Source organism: Puntigrus tetrazona, chromosome 3, assembly GCF_018831695.1.
Source record: "Puntigrus tetrazona isolate hp1 chromosome 3, ASM1883169v1, whole genome shotgun sequence".
NCBI classification, from domain to species: Eukaryota; Metazoa; Chordata; class Actinopteri; order Cypriniformes; family Cyprinidae; genus Puntigrus; species Puntigrus tetrazona.
Window position 1 is genome coordinate 22,146,950 of NC_056701.1, and position 23,307 is coordinate 22,170,256.

At 38.5% G+C, this 23,307-nt stretch overlaps 1 protein-coding gene across 4 annotated transcripts in view; it reads left to right on the top strand.

The window, feature by feature from the left end:
• The window catches only part of tanc2a (tetratricopeptide repeat, ankyrin repeat and coiled-coil containing 2a), a 132,103-nt gene that overhangs the window by 22,060 nt on the left and 86,736 nt on the right, over positions 1 to 23,307 (top strand). For all 4 annotated transcript variants that reach the window (XM_043233878.1, XM_043233880.1, XM_043233876.1 and 1 more), the window contains exon 2: positions 9,191 to 9,312. The gene's annotated coding sequence lies outside the window, so the exon portion shown is untranslated. The remainder of the gene's footprint in view (positions 1 to 9,190; positions 9,313 to 23,307) is intronic.

A 23,307-nucleotide genomic window follows, 5' to 3' on the forward strand; every position in this document is an offset into this window, starting at 1 on the left:
TCAGGGCTGGGTGTGAAATTGCAATTTTCTGCCTGGTTGATGCAGTAATGAGAAATTGATGTAATGAGACAGCATTTAGGAGGAGGAGTTTACAAGAGAGCCAAATGCCACACTTTCAGCATCTGTTGTCTCCTACAGGCCTCTATGCTGATGTGTTTTATCTTCTAGAACACTTTGAAGAACCCAATTCATGCTTTTTTTAAAAATTACAATTGAGTGCCAAGCAGTGCCTGTGTTAAATGCATCTCAAATGCATTTTTTTCTTGGTAATGCAGCAGTATCTCAGTACCATTGGACACCAACTGGTTCATTGGTAATTAACTTTGTTCCATTTTCTTTTTCTATTTTCCTGCCAAATTAGGGGCCATGTTTTAATTTGTAATATTCAGAACTCCATGGCTCTTTGACAGTATAATGACAGCTTCTCTCAAGCATGTTAATATGGCTCTGCTCTACAACTGCAGTGTTTTGTAGAATGGAATTTAAGTGCAGTTTTTTCATAAGTTAGAGCTTGTCATGGCACAGATGGATGTAAAGCACTATTTTGTTTGTCCTACTGAACCGATGATCTGAAAGATCTGGATTAATTGTGTCGGCGTGAGTCTCCCTTTGAGTCTCCCTTATCCCTGAAAAGATAGCAGGTTTGTGAGAGGGTATATTGCAGTTTGGTTCATTTATTTTTGCTAAACCAAGAAGCGTTTCAAGATACGTAATGGTTCTCCCAGCTTGATTTAACTGTTAAAGGTTTAACTGTTTTAAATGTGGCAGCAATAATTCAGATGTAAATGATCATCATTATGATTTACCTGCTTCTTATTTTTGCATAATTATACTAGTTGACAGGCTAATTATTTTGGATTATTAATTAATTAATAGCATTTCAATTAAAATGCTATTAATTTAATTCCATTTAAGGATTTAAGTTTTAATCCAGTCTGTAATGTACATTTATTATATGTACAGTGTTTCAGTTTAATGTTTCAGTACATTTACAATTTTAATTATTATTCTAAAATAGCCAACTAAGTAACATGTTGTATTTAAGCCTAAGTTTTTAATCTGTAATGTGCATGTAAGAAAATATCTGTATTTATTTATTTAATCTACAATGTAGTTATTTTTAACGGTAGTAGTAGTAGTAGTAGTAGAAGATTCTTTTATCCTTTGCATATCACAGAGTAAACTCACGGAGGATGATGCTGTTATTTATGAGATTAGTAGTTATCACATAATATTTTAACAATCCAGTATTTACAGTCCAACAATAGTCAGCCTGTTAGCTCTTTTAGTCTCTATACAGCAGGGCCTGATCTGCACAGCTCTTCCAATGCCCCTGTCTTACCCTCTTTGCTCTGGGTGTTAAAATCAGTAAAGCCACAAGCCTGAAGTCACAGCAGGTGCCCCAAACGACAAAGCAGATCAGGATGTTTTTAAAAGTGGGGTGCGATGCCATGATGTAGCCAGGGAAGTGTGTGTGATTGCGGATGTGGTAGTGGCCTAGCGGGCAGCAAATGTAATGCTGTTCTTGTTGTGATGAATGTGTTTAGCTCTAGGGACTGTGGCCAGTGAATTTGTCACTGCCTTTTTGTTGTTAGGAATAAGATTACATGTTGACTATGTGAAGAAATTACAGGTTCTGTAATTGAGTATAGTAAATGACAAAATATAGACTGTTCCTTGGTTCAGTGATTTAAACCTGATAGATATATGGACTTGTAATTTCTGTTTCATTTTAATTTTCGACAGGGCCTCGCTTTTTGACTTCTGTGTCAAAACTTAGATTGAAAAAGTTTTGGTATGTTTTGTCATGTAATGTGGAGGCCTTCTTGAAGTATTCATAAATAGTTCGATTTTTGTCATTATTATCAGAAGAATTTCGTCTTCTTTTGAAAACAAAATAAGATATTTTGAATCAATAGTATCCAAACTACAATTTTCTGTACATTTAAATTCATGTAATCAGAAAATTCTGTCAATAATTACTCACCCATCTTCAAAACACACATTAAGATATTTTTCATGAAAAGCTGCGCTTTTTTTTTTAACACAAAAATGATTCTCATAGCCTCATATAATTACAGTTGAAGCACTGAAATCACATGAACTATTTTAACAATGTCCAAGTGTCAGTTGCGTAGCTGTCTATGCAGGGTCAGAAAGGCTTCAGTTTTCATAAAAATATTGTAATTTGTGTTCAGAAGAAGAATGAAGGACTTGGGGACATGAGGGCGAGTAATTAAGGACAGAATTAACACTAAGCTCCAAAAGATGCAAAAAAAGTGTTCCATATGACTCGTCTTTTTTATTTGTAGTCTTTTAAAATGACTTTTTGTGGAAATGTAAGTTGTTTTCCCTTTTTAAAGTTTTATTATAAAATATATAAAAAAATCCTTTATAACCCAACAATTTATAACCCACTGCCTTTTTGAAACTTTTTTGTTTTGTGATCACCTTGTTTGTTTCCATCACCTTCTTTTAAATTCGAGGCAGCTGTTTGAGCATGTCAGTATTACCCTCTGCCCCACACCTCTTACAAAAGATAAACAGACTGGTTTTACATCTTACCATCCTTTCCTCCCCTACTTCCCAACATGCTGTAATCAAGATTTATCAGCTCCGAGGCAGATGGTTTTCCAGGATGCCAGCCGCAGCCCCCTTCAGACCCTCGTGCTGGATCCTGAGCCCTGGGCCCAAGTGTTTGTCTAGACTTGAGTTATCCGCCTCATCTAGGAATGACAGGGCCCCTAACCTCCCCTCCCATTCTCCTCCATCCCTGCATGTCTCCGAGGAATTAGGGTCATCCATCCTCAAGTACCCTATGTTGTTAAAAGTAGCTCAGCACATGGCCGAGCTTTTTCAGTAGAACTGCATCCGGTCTTGTGGGTTCCTCAAGATCTCCAAAAATCCATAGCAACAATTTCTTTTTATACCTTTGATAACGGCGGCAGAAACTCCAGCCAGCATAATGCCCAAGTCCTCGAGGGTTCCTGAGTGCGTTGAAGAGAAAAAAACTCTTTCATACAATTTAAGTCTGGAGTAATGAGACAAGACCGTTTTTTAATTTAAAGCACAAGACTTGAAAAGAATAGAAGGGCAGGCGTGACGCTGGTTCTCGTTATCAGCTGGCTCGTGAATTGGCCGTAGCAAGTGGCGGGACACGTGTCCCTCTCTTTGTTTAGCCGGAGCTTGAATTGGCGCCTTGGATGGGACCTATTCATGGCTGGACATAAGGCCGTCTTTGAGAGCTGTGGCTTGCTGGCTCTCATTATCCTCATTGTTGCATTCCATTACACCTCATTTTTTGCCTCACTTCAACAGGGACTTTGGACAAAGCCCACAGTGTGAAAGGAAGCAGTCCTGCTAAAAAACGGCAGAACTTCGAAGACGAAGGAACACCTCTGTTATCTCCCTGCTATAACATTAAAAAATAATTGATATTAGTATATTATATCAGATAGCCAAGCGATATAATCCAGTTTGAGTTCCTCTCTGTTTGATATGTTGCAGATGTAAGAACTTTGCTGGAGATAGTGTGTATGTGACGGACTCAGTGTGTTTGTCCGAATGTCTTGTGTTGGATTGTGGATAGGGTCACACATTATGAGGCTGTTGTAGATGCCTTTAGATATCCCATAATGTAATCAGTTTTTCTATTTGCTTTTTCTCAATTCAATTTCAGTTTAATTTAAAGAGTATAAATTTGAAAGTGCCATGATTGTTTTGCATAATGTACTGCCTGAATACACACATAAATTACATGAATTATGTATGTGTCTCTGTGTGTGTGAAAATAAATGAAAATAAATGTGTGTGTGTGTAATATATATACTTGTGTGTGTATATATGTGTATATGTATGTGTGTATATAATAAGCTTCATTTTTAAAGTCATACTCCTTATCGATTTTATACATTTGTTCGTTTAATAAAAACTATAGATCGATAGATGGCACCTATTGTATTATTATTTTTATATAGTCACAATTATATTATATATAATATATATATAGATAGATAGATAGATAGATAGATAGATAGATATACACATATGTATATATATAATTATAGTGTATAGTTATATATAATTATGTAAATATGTGCATCTTACCTACACAGTATTAATTGTATAACCATTTCATTGTTAAAAACTAACATCCAGGAATACTATATTGAAGATTAAACAAAAGTCAACTTTCATCCGTCTCTTTCTCTCTCCCGCTGTTTTCTTCATGTGTCACTGAAATATCTGTTCTTCTCACCGCCCAAATCTAGTTAAGTCAGTCTGTGTGTCGTCTCTTCACATAATGGCAGTTTTGTTCCTAACATCTCTCTGAGTGAATTTACATGTGTGACAGATTTCACATTCTTTCTGCCTACGTACCGAGGTCCATTACGTCGCCTGTGTAGGAGTCAAGGGCTGCCCTTAGACAAAGTGAACAATCTCTCTATCCCTCGGTCCACCCACTCCTCGCTGTTTGACTAGAGGGATAGTCAGATACACCAGATGTTGTTTCAGTAATGCTGCTGAAATGAGAGATGTTAGATACCTGCTGTCTGAAGCCTTGATTTGTATCCCCTACATAGATAACTACAGCACAGCCTGGCTTTGATGCTATCTGATGACAGGCTAACTTAAATGTCACTGGAGCCCTGATGCCGATCACTGCTATAGCAATCACACTTAGATTAGATTATTTCTGTGTCAGTTAAAGAAAGTGAGATCAATCTGGCAGCCAATCTGCAAGCCCTCCTATCTTTATCAGGCACTGAAAAAAGAGGAAAGGAAGTGTAATTTTCTATATATATATATATATATATATATATATATATATATATATATATATATATATATATATATATATATATATATATATATATATATATAAAAAAGGGAAGTGATAACAGGTACTGTGAAATGCCTTGATTAATCGTGCACACTGGACATATGCTCTCATTTGCTTGCTGATTGTATGTCTGACTTGTTACCATGGTGATCCTCATGTTATACATATATATGCCTTATAACAGAAATTTAGGCATCAGAGCATTTTTATAATCAGATCAGCAGTGAGGCTCACAGCAGATAGCTCGGTTAACTATCTCATTTTCATTCTGAAGGAAATACACACAAAAAAAATCGACCTGCCTTGATGAACAGGGATATGTGACAACACCTTAGGTAGCAGTTTTGTTATGTTTTGTCTGGAATTTGTGGCTCATTTACTCACCTGTTGTTTTTGATCGGCTTGTGGTTTTACCTTATTTTCATTTACATTTTTATTTATTTTTAATTTATTTTAGTTTTATTATTATTATTATTATTATTATTTAGTTTATTTTTCATTGTAATTGCTTATTTTCTGTGTATATTTATATTTAGTATATATTTAATATAGTATATATTCATATTTATATTTTTGTATATTTGTATTTTGTATTTTTGATATTTGTTATTGAAATTTAAATGTCATTATTCTCAGTATTTAGATTTTTCATGTCCAGTTTTATCTTGGCCAAATATTGTCATATCCTAACAAACCATACCATACCAACCACATGCAAATTTATTCAGCTTTCAGATAATATATTAGTCTCAATTTAAAAAAACTGACACTTTTCACTTGTTTTGTGGTCCAGGCTCACATCTGTACATTTCATTCATTCATTCTTAATTTATTTGATTTATTATGCTTTTTTTGTTATTACATTTTATTTTTGGCCAATTTTATGAGTGGAAGCACTTTGGTTTGATCGTGAACCAGGCTCAGACCTGCATCACCGTCTCTGGGCCACTGGGCCACGCTTCAAAATTGTATGAATGTATAGGTGTTCAATGACCTGCATAAACTCTTTACTCCTAGCTACAAACTCTTGCACAGGACCTTAGAAAGGTCAGTGCGCTTAATGCTGATGCTTAGCTGCACCTCCCCACCTCACCAATTACTGTACATCCTGCTCCGTGTTGCTCAGAATGCGTCGCGTCTCACTGAAGCAATTGACGTGTCTGTTTGTGTGGGCGTGAAATGTATGTTCTATGCTTTAAGCATGCCATTTGTTTTTATGTTTACAAGAATACGCATATGTTTATATGGAAAATTACTGTGGGTGAGAGAGAGCATGCGAGTCTCTCTGTCCCCTCTTTGTCACAGCATTAGCATTGCGCGTAATTGTATATTTATATTGTTTGTTCCTGAGCTGCATGTAGAGAGCATCAGCTGGGTTTCAGATCTAAAATCCCATTGTTTTCTCTTTTTGAGGAACTGCTTTTAACGGTAACTTAATCCGTGATTCTGTAATAAAATCACTAGCAATATGAGGGTTGCAATTAAAAAATCGTGCTACTTGTGAAATCACTTCCATGATTCACTTCCTCTAAAATCTCAATCTACTTTATAGATTTGCTTATATCTGCATAAGCATATCTTGCTATAAATGTGAAATATGCATATTTATAATTTTGTCCAATGATTAATTGTGATTAATTGCTTCTAAAATAATGTGTATGTGTATATTTATTATTCATGAAATGTACATATACATTTAAGAAAAAATTATGTTTACATATTAATTATAATTAGGTACTTGTAGTATAATATATGTATATGTGTGTGTGCATATATATGCATGCAAATATTTTCCAAATTTAAACTGTATTCATGTATCTTTATATATACATAAAATTTACACAGTGCACATGCGTACTGTAGATTATGTAAACAAAAAAATATTATTTTGGATACAATTAATACACACACAGAGCGGTTTAAAATGATAAAGAACATTAAACGTTTAAAAGTCAAAAACGTTTCCAAGCATTTCAGGTGAAGTGTGTAGTTTCTGAACCACAAATGTGAGCAAAGCGGAATAGAGCTGTTCAGTCATGATGTTAATTCAGAGGCTAACCCAGAAGGCTAATTCACCATGTGTTCCCTGTGGGCTTTTAGAATGGTGCTTCTGAGTAAATTAAAGTCCCATTACTTGAATAGACTTTGACATTTTGTTCCGAAACATAAAGTGCACTGTCATTCCTCAAACATAATTTTTTCAGATTTTTTTTTATTTTTCATTGTCACTACTGGAAAAACACGATACATTGTTTTTGTCTCACTTTCTTTCTTGATATTCAGTCAGCATCTGGCTACACTGAACAATACTTTCGGTTCACCCACTCAAATTTCACACCCACTTTAAAATCTGCATGTGTTGAATCACCTTTTTGTCATATATAGACTCCAGATCTCTTTTTTTGGGAAGCAAAAGAAGCTTTATCTCTTCAGCGAAGGTGCTGATGACATTGGCAGATGTCCCCCACACGCGGTCTGCAGGTAACGTAAGGCGCAGCTCATCTGTCGGCCTCGTGTTTTGGCTATGGTTTGCAGTATCTGTGTCCCTTCTCTGTGCTGTAAGGGGTTCAGGTATCACCCACACAATATACACAACAGGGCCGTATATCAGCACAGAAAGATGAGAAGTTTGTTTGCCCACTGCTCTCCAGAGCCTCCGACAGCCGTCTGGAAGGCGCGTTTGTAAAAAAGCAAAGTAACTGAAACTGTAAAATGCTGCAAAAATACTTAAAGCTGAAGTTTTACTGCACCACCGACATTATCAAAAAGGCATACAGACGGGATTGTGTGCACACAGGTTTCACGAACACTCCCCCCATCTGCCATTGGTCGATCAAGGAGTTAGCCCCGCCTATGGGGCTACAGTATGTTTGTGTTTTTGACTGAAGCGCAAACAAACAGCTAGGTTTTAATGGCGCCACAAAGACGGTTTACACTTTATGTGGGATAGGGCTGGGTGATAAATCGTTAATATCGCACTTGGAATGAGACAAAAGCTGAATCCTGTTCTGTGATCAGTAGTAACTCTCCATCCGAGGGTACTCTCACATGGAAACTTGTGGAAGATTTAATTGATTTAATCGATTCATAGCTTTCAACGTGACTAATAAACACGACTATGACGATATATGGTTTATCTGGGTTTTTATTATAATTTTCTATTAAGTATATAATAATGCAGTGTGTATACAGTGTGAATACTATGAAATATGTTGCATGCCTTTTTTTGTACAAGAAGCCACATAATCTTACTGAAGTATTTTGTCAAACACTGGACTGACATTATAAAGTGACCTTGTTTTATGTATCCAAACAAATATCGCAAAAATGAAAAGTTTAGGCTACCCTAAACCTAACCTAATGTTGACATAAGCAAACATGAGATAAAATTACATGTGCTCTCAAAATAACACACTTGTTTTTTTTTGTCTTTCATGGGATGGTATCCAAGAACCTCACACTTCACAAGTTTAGTCCTGCACCAGGTGGGATACAGAGCAAGTGCATGATTTTAAAGGCCAAAGGCCAAACAGATACAAATGTATTATTTTACCAATCATGCACTGTGATAAAAGTCGAAGCCGCTGGGATTTTATTGTGCAAGAGGTTTGTTCGCGCCATATCATATTTTTCCCATAGTTAATGATACCAACCAAATGTGTACCCAAAGACGCAAACAGCTCCAGGCACAATGTCACATTTCTTTTTATTACAGTAGCTAATTACAATATGGTGTGAATGCAGCAGAAGTCTTAGTTAATTAAAAAAATTGCCCCGTAATCCTAATTTGTGTTAAAATAAATGTACGTATAGGTAGTTTTCGGAGCTTAGCAAAATTGTAGGAAAAGGTCTTTTGCTAATAAACCTATGTAGGTAATGCTAATAGTGCTTTTTGGCCTAGCAAACACGGCTAACTGTGCCATCAGATAATTGATGCTCTGTTTGCTTTGTGGTGTTTTTCTGTCAAGAAGTTGGCAGCTGTTCTACTCTCATATTCCACCTCTCTCTCTCCCCCTCACACTTCATCATCTCATCTCTAGAGACAAACTCGTCTCCCGTGTGTGCAGACGTGTAAATGCGCACGCTACATGTTAATTAAATCACATGTGTAGTGTTCCATGTTTTTTTTAGTGCTACAGTATTGAAGGTTGCGCATAGACACCCCTCCTTCTTAGGAGCCTCCGGCAACATACCGCTGAAGGTGCCGGTGGGATTTGTTTTGCTATAGATAGGCTCTCGGGCAAGATGCTAGATTGTTTGGCTCGCGATAGGGTCTGGAAAATGATGGCCGCTGTTTTTGTTATCATGCTTCTCATGTGCTGCTTTTGTTTTCTGCCTCTTATACAGAGCCGCTGAGGTTTAAATCTTAAGGAGATGGGACTTGGGCCTCTGCCCAAAGGAGAACGATTCCATCTCTGCCCCTATAGCTGTGACCGGTTTGCCGTGAGGCCCCGTACCCCCCTCTAATGGTGAGTTGACTCTCTCTATCTTTATTGGGAAAAACAGGATGAACATTTAGAAATCGAGAATAAATCCCACTGTTATTCTTCAGTGAAATCTTGTAGATTGGATAGGGCTGGACAATGCATGTGCCTTCTAATCACAATTACAGTTACAGATGCCTCAATTATGCAATCACTCAAAGTGGCAATTAATCGTTCAGAGTCCACTTATGTTATTCTGCATGCTTATGGTGTTTTTTCTGTCTATGAAAAAACACATCATAATATTATAATGATATGTAATATATAATATTATAATACCGTTCATAGTTTTGCTTTTTAATTTAAAGAATAAACCAATCGGATGAATAATTCACATTTGAGGCTTAATGCTGTAGAAAAGCAATAAAAGTTTTTCACACGTGTTTTCAGCTCGTTTATGTTCATGTAAAAATATGGCATGAAGTTGCTTCAAACAATAGCGTAAATAACATTCAGTGTAAATTGTGATGATTGTAATTAATAATCGCAATTACAATCTCAGAAAAATAACCAGCAATTATGGTTTTTGTCATAATCATGCAGCCCTAGTTTAACCGATCGCTTCCATGGTGTCATTGCATATAACAATTTCTTGTAAAGGATACAGTATTTCTGGTAAAGTTTACAGTCAACCACATAAAATGTCAAGCTGTCAAACTTGACAAATCCGCATTGGAAGTACTGATGATGTTTAACATACAGTTAACGTTTGAAGCAAAATTTCATTGTGATCATGATACAGCAAAATGTCCCACCACTTGTCACACCTGCTGCTGCTGCTTCCAACAAAATCTCAAGTGTCATCATTTTTATTGCTTTTTGCTTTATTGAGTCAAACCTGGTTAGGATGGTTGCACGCTAAAAGTCCCATCTGACAACCTTTATGCACCAGGCAAAGCCGATAGCCTCAGATAAACTGTTATATCAACGTTTCGACCTGCAGAAGGTATTCATTAAAAAAAAAAAAAACAAGTGGAAAAACTTTACCTTGGCTCTGTATGGTTGCCTCCTCATCATTTAACCAAAACACAGTTGTAATCTGCAGAAGCCATTTAAATTTACATTCTCCTCCATCCAAAGAATTTGTTCTGCATGCAGCCAACAAATAGTAACAGCTCCTCTGACAGCAACTCTGGCAAAGACAAAAGCAGCTATCATAATTGCATATGTGTCACAGTTTTACAATCCTCGTATGGTTCTGTAACAATTAAACAGCGTATGCCTTTGCCAACCTACTATACGTAGCTGTGGTTCGATTTTATTTATTTATTTATTTTTTTTTTACTTGTGTGGACGAGAACTCTCATAGGCAGCTTTTGCCATAACTCTGCTTCTTACCATGATCTGAATTGGGGCAAAAGAGAGATTAACTAGATTTTTTGCACTTTTTGAAGATTGGCGTTTTAAAATGAGCCTACTGCAATGCAAAAACACCTAGTTTCTTATTTTATTTGACTAGTGTCTTCACTCGGTATGTCGCTTCTCTTTTGCATCCACTCCAACTTTGGAAGTAACACACAAAGTTGTTATACTTCCTTGACAAAGAGTGTTTTGTACCTTCCCTGACCCCTTAGTTTGCAAAAACGAGGCCTTGTTCTCTGTCCGAGAAGCACGTTGTTACTCTGTCCGCTCTGGGCCCATCTAATTATCCTAGTGGCTGTCCATCCGTGAAATAGCCATTACACTGTGAAACTGAGCCAGTGTAGCTTTCCTCTGAACAATCGTGATAGCTTAGCAACAATGCGGCAGCCTATAATGACCATAACAACAGCAAGGGCACACCAGAGGATTATGGGGGATTATTACCTTTGATCTGCTCCAAAACAGGATGGGTAGAGAGTTGGGAGAGTTATTAGGAACCAGTCAAGTTTATTCTATATTCTCTTAGCTTTTTTCCTAGACATAGCTGTTAAGGGAAGATTGTTGTTTCTAAAACTAAAGGAGGCAGAGAGGATGAAAGTAGCAATAAAAGGAAGGGGAAAACAACAAAAACCTCTCCTCAAAGTGTGGAATCGGGAGCAGGGCGCAGTGGACTCTGTGTTCAATATCCACCGAGTCATATTTTATTAAATCTTATTTGCTATTTGTGGGCAGCTGAGGTTGCAGCAGAGTTCAAAGCCTGAGCTAGTGTGGGTTGTTTTAGGGGTGGTAAGAAACAGACTCGGCCAGCAGTCTTAGCACGAACAGCATTTCTCTGGACATCAAATAGTCCACACTTGCTTGTTCTGTATTTAGGGGTGATTAATTGTTCTCGGTTCGAGCTGCAGGGTGTCTCCTCAGAGCAAGGACACAGTTCAAGGGCTCTTTAATGTTGTAAAATCCCAAATGAGCAATTTGTGTCCCACAGTCCCAGCACTGGGACCACAATGTCACTCTTAGACTTTCTGGGCGAGTCCCATCAAAACTGCCATGAAATGTCCAGCTATATTTCAAGAACACATCAAGAGCTTGTTCGTTATATCATTCGTTATCTATCTATCTATCTATCTAGAGATATAATATATTTGTTCTGTTTGATTCACTGATTTGTAATTGTTTTGTATTACTCAGTATCAGCATACAATCTGACAAATTAAAAGCGTACAGCTAGAAACAGATGCTGTTTTAAAAAAAAAAGAAAAATATTACTGATTAAGTTTGGAACTTACAAATCGTGCTTAAGAGACATCCAAAAGGACATCAGTTGGAACGCTTTTTCTCGATTTCAACATCGCCAACATTTAAATATTGAGTGGCTGAAGTTGTGTCCGCTCCTGACGAGTTGTAGATGCGGATATCTGTGCCATGTGTTCAGTGTTGAAACAAGCAGCATGGACCCTTTGAGATGTCTCTTTTTAGAATACCTCATGTTGCTTCTCATGCAAGATGAGCGACACCTGCGAACCGATCTCAAAGACTTTTTAAGGCAGGACATCTGTTTCAGCTGTCTGTTGCCACTGATTTATTTTTATTTTTAAGATGAGCCAGTGTGTTATTGCATTAATAAAAATGAACTATATTTTGTTTTTTTGCTTCAGTGATGATTTAGGGCTGTATTTTTTGGATGGGCTCTTTTCCTCAGGCAACATATCGAGGCCAAATGTCTGGCTGTGCTCAAAATATATATTAGTGTGCTGCATGTTCTACAAAAGTATAAAAGCGTCCAAAATTACATGACTTTGGCATATTGTGTATTTATTTTAGCAAGTGCTATATTTTACAACTATTATGTTGTTTAGAGTTTTATGTGTAAAAGTATATGAGGTTTGCATAATGCACACTGCGGAAATTTGATCAGTGTTAAAGAGGACAAATTTAACCAATCACGTTTTTATGCGACTGCGAAGATGAGCAGAGAGCAGTAATAAATTTCACCTTTTTGCATAATGGTGCTTTCGTTAAGATGCAAGACCCTAAAAAATCTCACACTATTGCTTTTTGAAAAGGGGGAAACTCTCACAACAGTAATAAGATTGCTGTTGATTTTTAGAGTATTTCTTCTATTTGTCATTCTTGGGATTCAGCCGCTGCTTTATCAGTGATGGTCGATTAGATACAGAGAGTTGAGGCCTCCATCTGTTTACCCAGAAGCACTCAGGCGTTGGAGTGTTGATTAGTCGGGTTATTTGACATGGTTGCGACAGCTGCTGGACAAGGAAGGCCTTTGATCAACAGAAACCCTTCGTTTCTCTATTGGTATGGTCCGATGTTTTATTCTACTCTATAGCATGGTCTCATTTGTTTGAAAGACTAGGGCCCTTTCAGTGTAATAAAGAGATGCCAGTATCTGGGTATCTTTATTTCCAGCAGTACTGTACTCTCATTCTCAGATGGCTCACCCACGGACTGTTCACAGAGCAGCTGATGCTTTTATGCACAAAAACGTGAACCTGTTCCAGTCTGACTGAAAGACTTACACAGTTTCAAGGATTTGTGGTGTTCACTTTTAGTAAAACAGTTTATGAGGTAGACGACAGAAACTATAACAAGTTAATAATGATTGTTGTTGTTGTGATATATGTCATCATTTGGCAAGTAATGTTAAAGAAATGTCTAAAATATAGAATACATATATATTTTTGAATGTTCATACACTACCGTAAAAACAATTTTTACATTTTTTAAAGAAATCTTTCATACTTATCAAAGCTGCATTTATTTGATTGAAAATAAGTAACAAATAAAAATTGTTAAAGGTTATTAAAAATCTATCGTTTGATAGTTTTAAATTTTGAAATATATTTTATTTAATTTTATTTATTTAATATGTAATCGTGTTGTAGTCAAAACCATCTAACCTGAGACAAGACCAAGACCAAGACCAAGACCAAGACCAAGGCAGTGCAATGTTTTTTAGGTTTTTTTAGTATTTTGAAATGTTTCTTTTGCTCACCAAAACAGCATTTATTTGATCAAAAAGACAATACTGCATAATTTTATTAAAATTTAAATAATAAAAACTTTTGTAATAATATTTAAGAGAAGACCAAGACCTTCAAAAAATGGTTTTAAGGTCTCAAGTACTACAGCACTATAAAGTTTTCAACAGTCTGTAGCGATTAAATGAATCGTACAGTATTTTTGTTATTATTTTTATTATTATTATTATTATTATTATTATTATTTGTGTGTGTGTGACCAATAAGAAACGTACACGTTATACAAAGCGGACCTAACAGATAAAAGTGGGGCACACAAATGTGTGGGGGTGTGTGTGCGTCGGGGGTCAAAGTGCAACTGTCATGGCGGAGGCGACTCATGAGTCGCGAGTGATTCCGATTATTGGTGTTGTACATTTTGATTCTTCAATGCAATGACTGGGGAGACCGGCGATCCTATGTGAATGCTGCGGGAGTTTTGCTGGTGCGATCGTCGAATCTGTGCTTTAGCAGTCCCGCCTGAGGTGTTGTTCATCGGATCGGAGTGTTTGGCGTCTGTGCTTCGGATTGTTCCACAGTCGGAGGATTGGAGGATATCGCTTGTGTTGTGGACGCTGTCGTTGGATCGTCGTCGAGTCTGTGCTTGGGAGTTCCCGCCTGGGGTGCTGTTCATTGGATCTGAGTGTTTGGCGTCTGTGCTTCGGATTGCTCGTAAGATGTCGTAAGAGTGAGCTGATTCCAAATGGATTGAGGTACTCTGCGTTCACTTATATTATTATTAACACGCTTTATCTGAACTTTAATCATATGCGAGCTGAGGCGGAGCCTAGGAGAGCACATTGAACATTGGGCACTACTTTACAAACTCGAACAGATAGTATTTGCCCCGACGACACATTGTAACAAACAAATTCACACACAAACACATAAACGCACATTTTATTCATAATTGTTACATTCATAGGTCATAAATGTTGATGGTAAATTTGTGAGTTCTGGGAAATTAAGTCCCTGGGAATTAAAAAGCCTTGTTTTTTTCCCTTTTCTCTTTTCCTCTTTTCTTTTCTTTCTTCTTATGAACTCTGTATAGCCTACTTAAAAGAACTTGAGTGATGTGATCATTTGTCTTGTTTTGGGGAAAATCTGCAATTATACATTTTCACTGAATTTATACGTATATATGTATCTTTTTTCCTCGTGCTTGTTCATGGGTGTGGATTATGTGAGTGTAAACAGTGTGTAACTGGTGGTCAGCTCATTCTGAACTAAACTATTTTGTTGGTGGATTTAATCTGCCTGGCGCCCGAACTAACTTTTCATATTGTGTTTTGAGAATAAAATACGCCACCGTTACATAAGTGGCGCCCGAACAGGGACTTGAAGGACCAAACGGACTTGAAAGGACTGAATTCGAACTAGAATTGAACTCATGAGTTTTCCTGAACATTAACTTTGAACTTTTACTTGAATTGAACTTTCGTGTGCCTTTGAATTGTTTACTGAAGTGTGAGTACACTAATGAGAAATTGAATTTGCCATTGTTGACCTTTGTGAAATATTGAAGTGTGCTCCCTGTTTAATATGATCACATTTCCTTCAGTGTTTTGGGAAGCAGACTAAAACTAAATAGGACTGTGGTTGTACTGAATAATTAAGTATTTTACACATTGCTTTGCAGGATGTTGCACTGAAATGTAAGAATTATTGTGGGTTACATTTTTGCAGTTAAACGGCAAATTTAATGTATATACAAATACTGACACAAACAATACCCACATCAAAGTGCTTGTGTAGTTATGGCCGAGCAACCTTCTTCACCCTCAACTTTTGTTGATATGGACGTTCCAGATGTGTCCACTCCAAATTGGACACTTGCGCAGCATCAGTCACCTCACGTTTCTGCATTCAATCAGTTAGCCATTCAATCAGATCATCCTGTTCAATCTCGAAGTCATGTTCATTTGAAGTATCCTTCAGTAGGTGTCAGGACATTCACATGAACAAACAGGAGCTGAACCCATGCAGCTATGTCTCGTCTGCACTTGGAGTGTCACCTGTTGTGTCACCAACATTGTCTCCATCTTCTGGGGTGCAGTATGATCTACCCATAACTCTGCCAACACCTGGAAGAGGAATTGGTCAACTCAGTACTCAAGCACAAGGTAACTGGGATCAAATGCATGATTTCATGATCAAACAAGGAAAAGCCATAAGTGAACTCACTAAAGAATTGAAATTCCTTCAATTCACTTCTGAGAGTCGGTTCAATAAGATGGATGAAAAGGTTGAAGAGGTTAAGCAACAACTACTTGATTTACATTTCTCTGTAAAGAAACCACAAGCTGAAACTGAGTCTGATCAGATGATTAAAGCTATGAAATGTATGATGTCTAAGGAACTCCAGGAAATGGAAAACACTTTGGTTTCAGAGGTGCGCTTTATGGTACAACAGCTCCAATCTGAAATTCAACAGGATGTGAAAGGAATTCAGCAGCAGTTACAGAATGAATGTGGTCAATTACTGCATGAAATTCACCAATTGTCTTCAGTTACTGATGGATTGTCCACAAATATGAAAGAACTACAATCAAAAATGGAGGAAAACTTTCATTGTCAAGAAAAAAGAATGGCTGATTTAAGCATGAGACATACTACTCCTGTTAATCCTTCTCTTTTGCCTCCATCTTCTTTAAATTCTCCAGTCGTTGCTGCTCCCATGGTTAAAAATGATCATATCAAAATAAGCTTCCCTACGTATGGAAAACCATCTGATGATCCAGATCCATTGCTTTATATAACACGTTGTGAAGACTTTCTTGCTTTACATCCTTTAGTGGATACAGACATTTTAGCCACGTTCAGAACCGTGTTATACGGAACTGCTCGGGATTGGTGGGAAGTTGCAAGGACATCTGTCACCACATGGAGTGAGTTCCAATCTGTTTTTCTTGCTGCTTTTTTGGCTGAGGATTATGAAGACGAGTTAGCTGAACGTGTTCGTCACAGGATCCAAGGAGAGAAGGAGTCAATTAGGATTTCGCCTTTACTTATAGAGCCCTCTGTAAAAGATGGAAACCAAGTTTAACTGAGGTAGACATTGTTAAGATGATTCTTAAAAACATAAAACCATATCTGGCCAGTCATCTTCGTAGCCATGTCACTACTGTAGAAGAACTAGTTCGTCTGGGTCACCAACTGAGAGAGATCATGAACAACAGAAACAGTGTGATGAGAAAATTGCTGTGAAGCCCAATATAATGCCATCTAAAGGAGTTGCTGCTTCCCAGGCCACTGTGCAATGTTGGCGGTGTAAAGGATTTCATGCACCTGGTGTTTGTCCTTACTTCACTTCTCCTCAACTTACCCAGACTTCAGGTCACCAACCACAGAGTAACAAACGAAACTTTCACCCTTCTAAACAGCCTGGTCAACCTTCAAACAATTCCATTACTTCTACATCCACAAAGAACTCTCGAGCAGGTCCAGATAAGTCTGATTCCACCTTTCCAGTTCCAAGGACGGGTGCTAGCCCTGGAAATCCTGTTAGTGTACCTCAACAGTTAATTGTCCCGGTTACCATTGGTTCATGGACAGGAAAAGCCATTGTTGATACTGGCGCAAGCTATACACTTGTTCATGAAACTCTCTGGAAAACCCTTGCTTTGTCAGGCAGTGATCTCCAATCTTGGACATTTGGACCTCTATATTTGGCCAATGGAGAAGCAGAAGTTCCTCTGGGATGGGTGAACATCTCCATTCGTCTCCATGATCAAGAGTTCACCATACCAGTTGCTGTTCTAGCGCCCAAAGCTTTGGCTTACGTGAGTCGCACTGGGTTTGGATTTTATTTTTTCAGTGGGTTACTGATAAATGTTACTGACAAGAGTTACACCTTTAAATCTGCTCCAGATGTGAATTATTTATTTCAACCAGGCAGTGCAAGTGTGCCGGAAACTGGACTTGGGAAAGGAAGGCACCAAGTGAATTCTAGTCGTACTATCTCTCTTTTGAGTTCAATTCCTCCTCCCCAACCTACAGTTATGTTCAGCATGGATGACCAGGATATACGGAACTTCGTTGACAATGCTGTAGAGGAAGCTCATTTATCCGCTGAGGGTAAAGGTCAGTTACGTTATATTCTTGAGACTAATTCACAGGTATGTACACTCAGTTTGGGTCGTACTGATGTTCTTCAACATCGTATTTACCTCACCCAACAAGTACCAATAAAACAGTGACCATATCGCATGTCTCCTACCAAACAACATGTTGTGGAAAAACAGCTGCAAGAAATGTTGGATGCAGGCATAGTATCACCTTCACATTCAGGCTGGGCATCACCTGTCGTATTAGTACCTAAAAAGGATGGGAGTCTTCGTTTTTGTGTTGATTACCGTAAGGTAAATGCAGTTACAGAAAGTGATGCCTACCCACTACCAAATATGGCAGGAATTTTGGAGTCTCTTTCTGGTGCTACGATTTTTTCTTCTATTGACTTAAATAGTGGATACTGGCAGGTGACTATGGACCCTTTAAGTACAGCAGTAACTGCATTCATCACACCTTTTGGATTATTCCATTTTAATGTTATGCCGTTTGGTTTAAAAAATGCTCCAGCTTCTTTCCAAAGGTTGATGGAAATCGTTTTGGGTGAATTACGTGGCCACAATTGCTTTGTCTATATAGATGATATAATCATCTATTCTCCCACTGTTGAACAGCACTTACTTGACATTCAGAGTGTTCTCAACAAGTTGAAAAAAGCCGGTCTGACAATCAACCTTAAGAAAAGCAAATTCTGCTTGCAGGAATTGACATTCCTGGGTCATGTCGTGAACATTCAAGGCATCTCTGCTGATCCCAGCAAAGTTGAAGCCATTCGGTCCTACCCAGTCCCAAGAAACCTCAAAGAAGTCCAAAGGTTTCTTGGTTTAACCGGTTGGTACCATCGTTTTGTTCCTCATTTTACCCAGATTGCTGAACCACTTAATTCTCTGAAAAAGAAGGGCAAGGAATTCCAATGGACCCCACAGTGCCAACAAGCCTTTGAACAACTTAAAAATTGCTTGATCACTCCCCCCATTTTGGGACACCCAAATTTACAACATCCTTTCATTGTCTACACTGACGCGAGTGAAACCGGATTGGGTGCAGTGCTGACACAGAAGGATTATGGGAAAGAGGTGGTTATAGCTTATGCTAGCAGAGCTTTAAACCATGCGGAAGGAAATTATTCTGTGACTGAGAAGGAGTGTTTGGCAGTTGTTTGGGCCCTTGAGAAGTGGCAGCATTATCTCGAACACAAGCTGTTTACTGTTGTGACTGACCATTCCGCACTACAGTGGGTAATGGACTCCACCAAGACTTCCAGTCGGCTGATCAGATGGGCTCTACGCTTACAGAGATTTGATTTTATTGTTGAATACAGGAAAGGTAAACTAAATGTGGCACCTGATGCACTCTCTCGAATTCACAGTGTTAACTGCAACCTGTACACTAGTCAAAAAGAGCCAGATGAATTTCCAATCTCTATGGAGAAGATCTGGGAAGAACAACATCAAGACGTGGTCATCATGAAAATATTCCAGGATATGGCGTAAAGGTGATGTCAATCTGAAAGAGCAGTATGAGGTACTGGAAGACAAACTTTATCGTAAAGTTTATCTGGATGATAAGTTGCATTTTCGAATATGCATTCCTAGTAACCTCATTCACCAGATTCTTCAGTACTATCATGCCAGCCCCTTGAGTGGTCATGGAGGAGTATACAAGACCTATAAAAGAATCCAAGAGGTGGCCTATTGGCATGGGATGTGGAGTGATGTAAGGAAATGGGTAAAGAGATGTGTGAAATGTCAACAGTTTAAGACTGTCAATCAAAAAGCTGCTGGAAAATTACAACACACTATGGTCACTCACCCTAATGAAATGCTGGGGTGGATATCATGGGGCCTTTGCCATCTAGTTCCAGCCGACATCAATATCTTCTGGTCTTCATTGATTATTTCTCTCGCTGGGTGGAGATGTTCCCATGCGTAATGCCACGGCTCAAACAGTCGCTGCAATTTTCAGGAAAGAAATTCTGACCCGGTGGGGTGTGCCTGATTTTGTGTTATCTGATCGAGGAACACAATTTATGTCATCTGTCTTTAAGGAGATTTGTGAGAAATGGAAGGTAACTCCCAAGTTGACCACAGCATACCATCCTCAGACGAATATGACTGAGAGAGTCAACCGCACACTTAAATGCATGATTGCTGCATACCTGGATGAGAATCACAGCAAGTGGGACCAGCATTTACCTGAGTTCAGATTCGCCCTGAATTTCTGCCGCCCAAGAAACCGTAGGTATGACTCCAGCGGAACTGCAACTAGGAAGGAAGCTGCAGAGTCCAATGGACAAACTCCTTCGAGACCAGAGTTTTAAGCCAGATATGTCTGGATATGATGTGGTTCATGATATCAAACAGCTCCAGCTTAAAGCGATTGCGTAACAGTAAAAGAGCTCTTGTAACGACAAACAAGGAATTACAACAAAAATCGAAGGGAGCTAACATTTAAGGAACAAGATCGTGTGTGGATTAGGAACTTTCCTCAGTCGAGTGCTAAAGACAAATTTACTGCCAAGTTAGCCACAAAATGGAAAGGTCCCTACCGGATTATCCAGAAGTTGGGTCCACTTAATTACCGTGTGGCACAGGAGACTACAGGCGATCATGTCCACACAGCCCATGTGTGTAACATGAAACCGTGCTACCCCACGGCAGAAGAACTAGAGATTCAAAATAAGGAAAACTTTTGCAAATATTTCAGGAAACTTCAGAGGATGAAGAAGAATTTCTAGGATTCTGATTGAGTAACTAGGAAGATTTTTTTATTTTTTTTTTTCCAAGGGAGGGGGAATGTAGCGATTAAATGAATCGTACAGTATTTTTGTTATTATTATTATTATTATTATTATTATTATTATTATTATTATTATTATTATTATTTGTGTGTGTGTGACCAATAAGAAACGTACCACGTTATACAAAGCGGACCTAACAGATAAAAGTGGCACACAAAAATGTGGGGGTGTGTGTGTGCGTCGGGGGTCAAAGTGCAACTGTCAGGGCGGAGGCGACTCATGAGTCGCGAGTGATTCCGATTATTGGTGTTGTACATTTTGATTCTTCAATGCAATGACTGGGGAGACCGGCGATCCTATGTGAATGCTGCGGAGTTTTGCTGGTGCGATCGCCGAATCTGTGCTTTAGCAGTCCCGCCTGAGGTGTTGTTCATCGGATCGGAGTGTTTGGCGTCTGTGCTTCGGATTGTTCCACAGTCGGAGGATTGGAGGATATCGCTTGTGTTGTGGACGCTGTCGTTGGATCGCCGCGTCGAGTCTGTGCTTGGGAGTTCCGCCTGGGGTGCTGTTCATTGGATCTGAGTGTTTGGCGTCTGTGCTTCGGATTGCTCGTAAGATGTCGTAAGAGTGAGCTGATTCCAAATGGATTGAGGTACTCATGCTCACTTATATTATTATTAACACGCTTTATCTGAACTTTAATCATATGCGAGCTGAGGCGGAGCCTAGGAGAGCGCACATTGAACATTGGGCACTACTTTACAAACTCGAACAGATAGTATTTGCCCCGACGACACATTGTAACAAACAAATTCACACACAAACACATAAACGCACATTTTATTCATAATTGTTACATTCATAGGTCATAAATGTTGATGGTAAATTTGTGAGTTCTGGGAAATTAAGTCCCTGGGAATTAAAAAGCCTTGTTTTTTTCCCTTTTCTCTTTTCCTCTTTTCTTTTCTTTCTTCTTATGAACTCTGTATAGCCTACTTAAAAGAACTTGAGTGATGTGATCATTTGTCTTGTTTTGGGGAAAATCTGCAATTATACATTTTCACTGAATTTATACGTATATATGTATCTTTTTTCCTCGTGCTTGTTCATGGGTGTGGATTATGTGAGTGTAAACAGTGTGTAACTGGTGGTCAGCTCATTCTGAACTAAACTATTTTGTTGGTGGATTTAATCTGCCTGGCGCCCGAACTAACTTTTCATATTGTGTTTTGTGAATAAAATACGCCACCGTTACAAGTCATTGCTTCAGACTTGGAAATCGTTCTATTATGCTGATTTGCTGCTCATAGAAAAGAATCCCATTGTTATCAGTGTCGAAAATAGTTGCTTAATATTTTTGTGTAAACGTAAAACATATGGAACAAATAGAAAGTTTGGAAGAACAGGATTTATTTTAAATTGAATCTTCATTTTTCTAATTGTTTGTGTTAGTTTTGCTTGTATAACTATATGTCTTCATGGTCAACGTAATGCATTCTTGCTAAATAAAAGTATCAATTTCCAAAAAGAAAAGCCTTACCGACCAAAAACATTTGAACGGCGGTGTATGTATATCTCCTTGGCAGCGTGTTAGAAACAGCCATGCTTGCTACACACTGGCACAGAAGGGAAAGAAGTATGCTCTCATGATTATTGTCTGTAAAGCGCAAACATTCAGCCATGTTGTTTATGTTGAGGCAGATTTGTTTGGACCCTCGTCATCTCCACGGAGGAGTTCTGAGTGGGTGCTGTCACCGCAGGGGTCTTAGTCACAATCCACTGCCTTTCTGATTCCCTCGTTGCCATCTTCTGTAACGTCTCCACTGCGTGGTCCTGCTAGTGCTGGGAAAAACCGACGATTAAAACGTACAAAGGCACGAATTTCACCACGTACACACAATCAAAGCTTTTGATGGAATTGGGTTTTTGGAGGACTTTAAAGTACGTGTTTACGTTCTTAGCGTTGAATGGTTGAATCGGACGAGTCTTCTGCGAGTCTTGTTCTTGATAATTTATGTGTACTGGACCGTTGCGGTTTCATTTAAAATGGCTGTGGGAATGAATGATTGCGGCTGTAATCCTGACATTCAGTTAGTCTCCTCTTGTCCGTCATCTGCCCTTGGTCAGGTGACTGCGCCTGTAACGTTAAACTCAGCACACGCTCTGTCCTCTTTCAGAGCCTGCCGTCTTGCTGTGGCAGGCTGGCTGACGAAGCTGTGTGTGTGTGTGTGTGTGTGTGTGTGTGTGTGTGTGTGTGTGTGTGTGTTGCACCACAGGGACCCCACACACCCGCTGCATGGGTTATATTACCTTTCCTAAAATACCACGAGTGCCAGGCGTACCCAGGGCACGCGGAGGACATCTGAGTGACAGTGTCAGACCTGGCTAACAACATAGATGATGTTCAGGCTAATGGCTTAACAGCGTGAGGCACCGTATGATAACCACACGAATCAGCACGGTTTAGCGATTTATCAGCAAAATCACGTTCCTCGGGAGGAATTCAAAACTTTTGATTTTAGTTACAGGAAGGTAGATTTTAAGGCTCGCTGGTGTTGCGTGTTTCAATTAAAAACTCCTGAAGCGTCTCCCAGCCAGATGCATATAACATCTGAAAGCGTTTTGCTATTTGTTTGGTGCCATTCATTTATTTATTTTTTGCTTTATTTTGTTTGGTTTCATTTTGTTTGTTTACTTGTTTTATACCGTTTTATGTTTTTGTTTAGTGTTGTTTGGTTTTTGTTTTTGTCTTTCTTTTTCTATTGTCTGGTGATT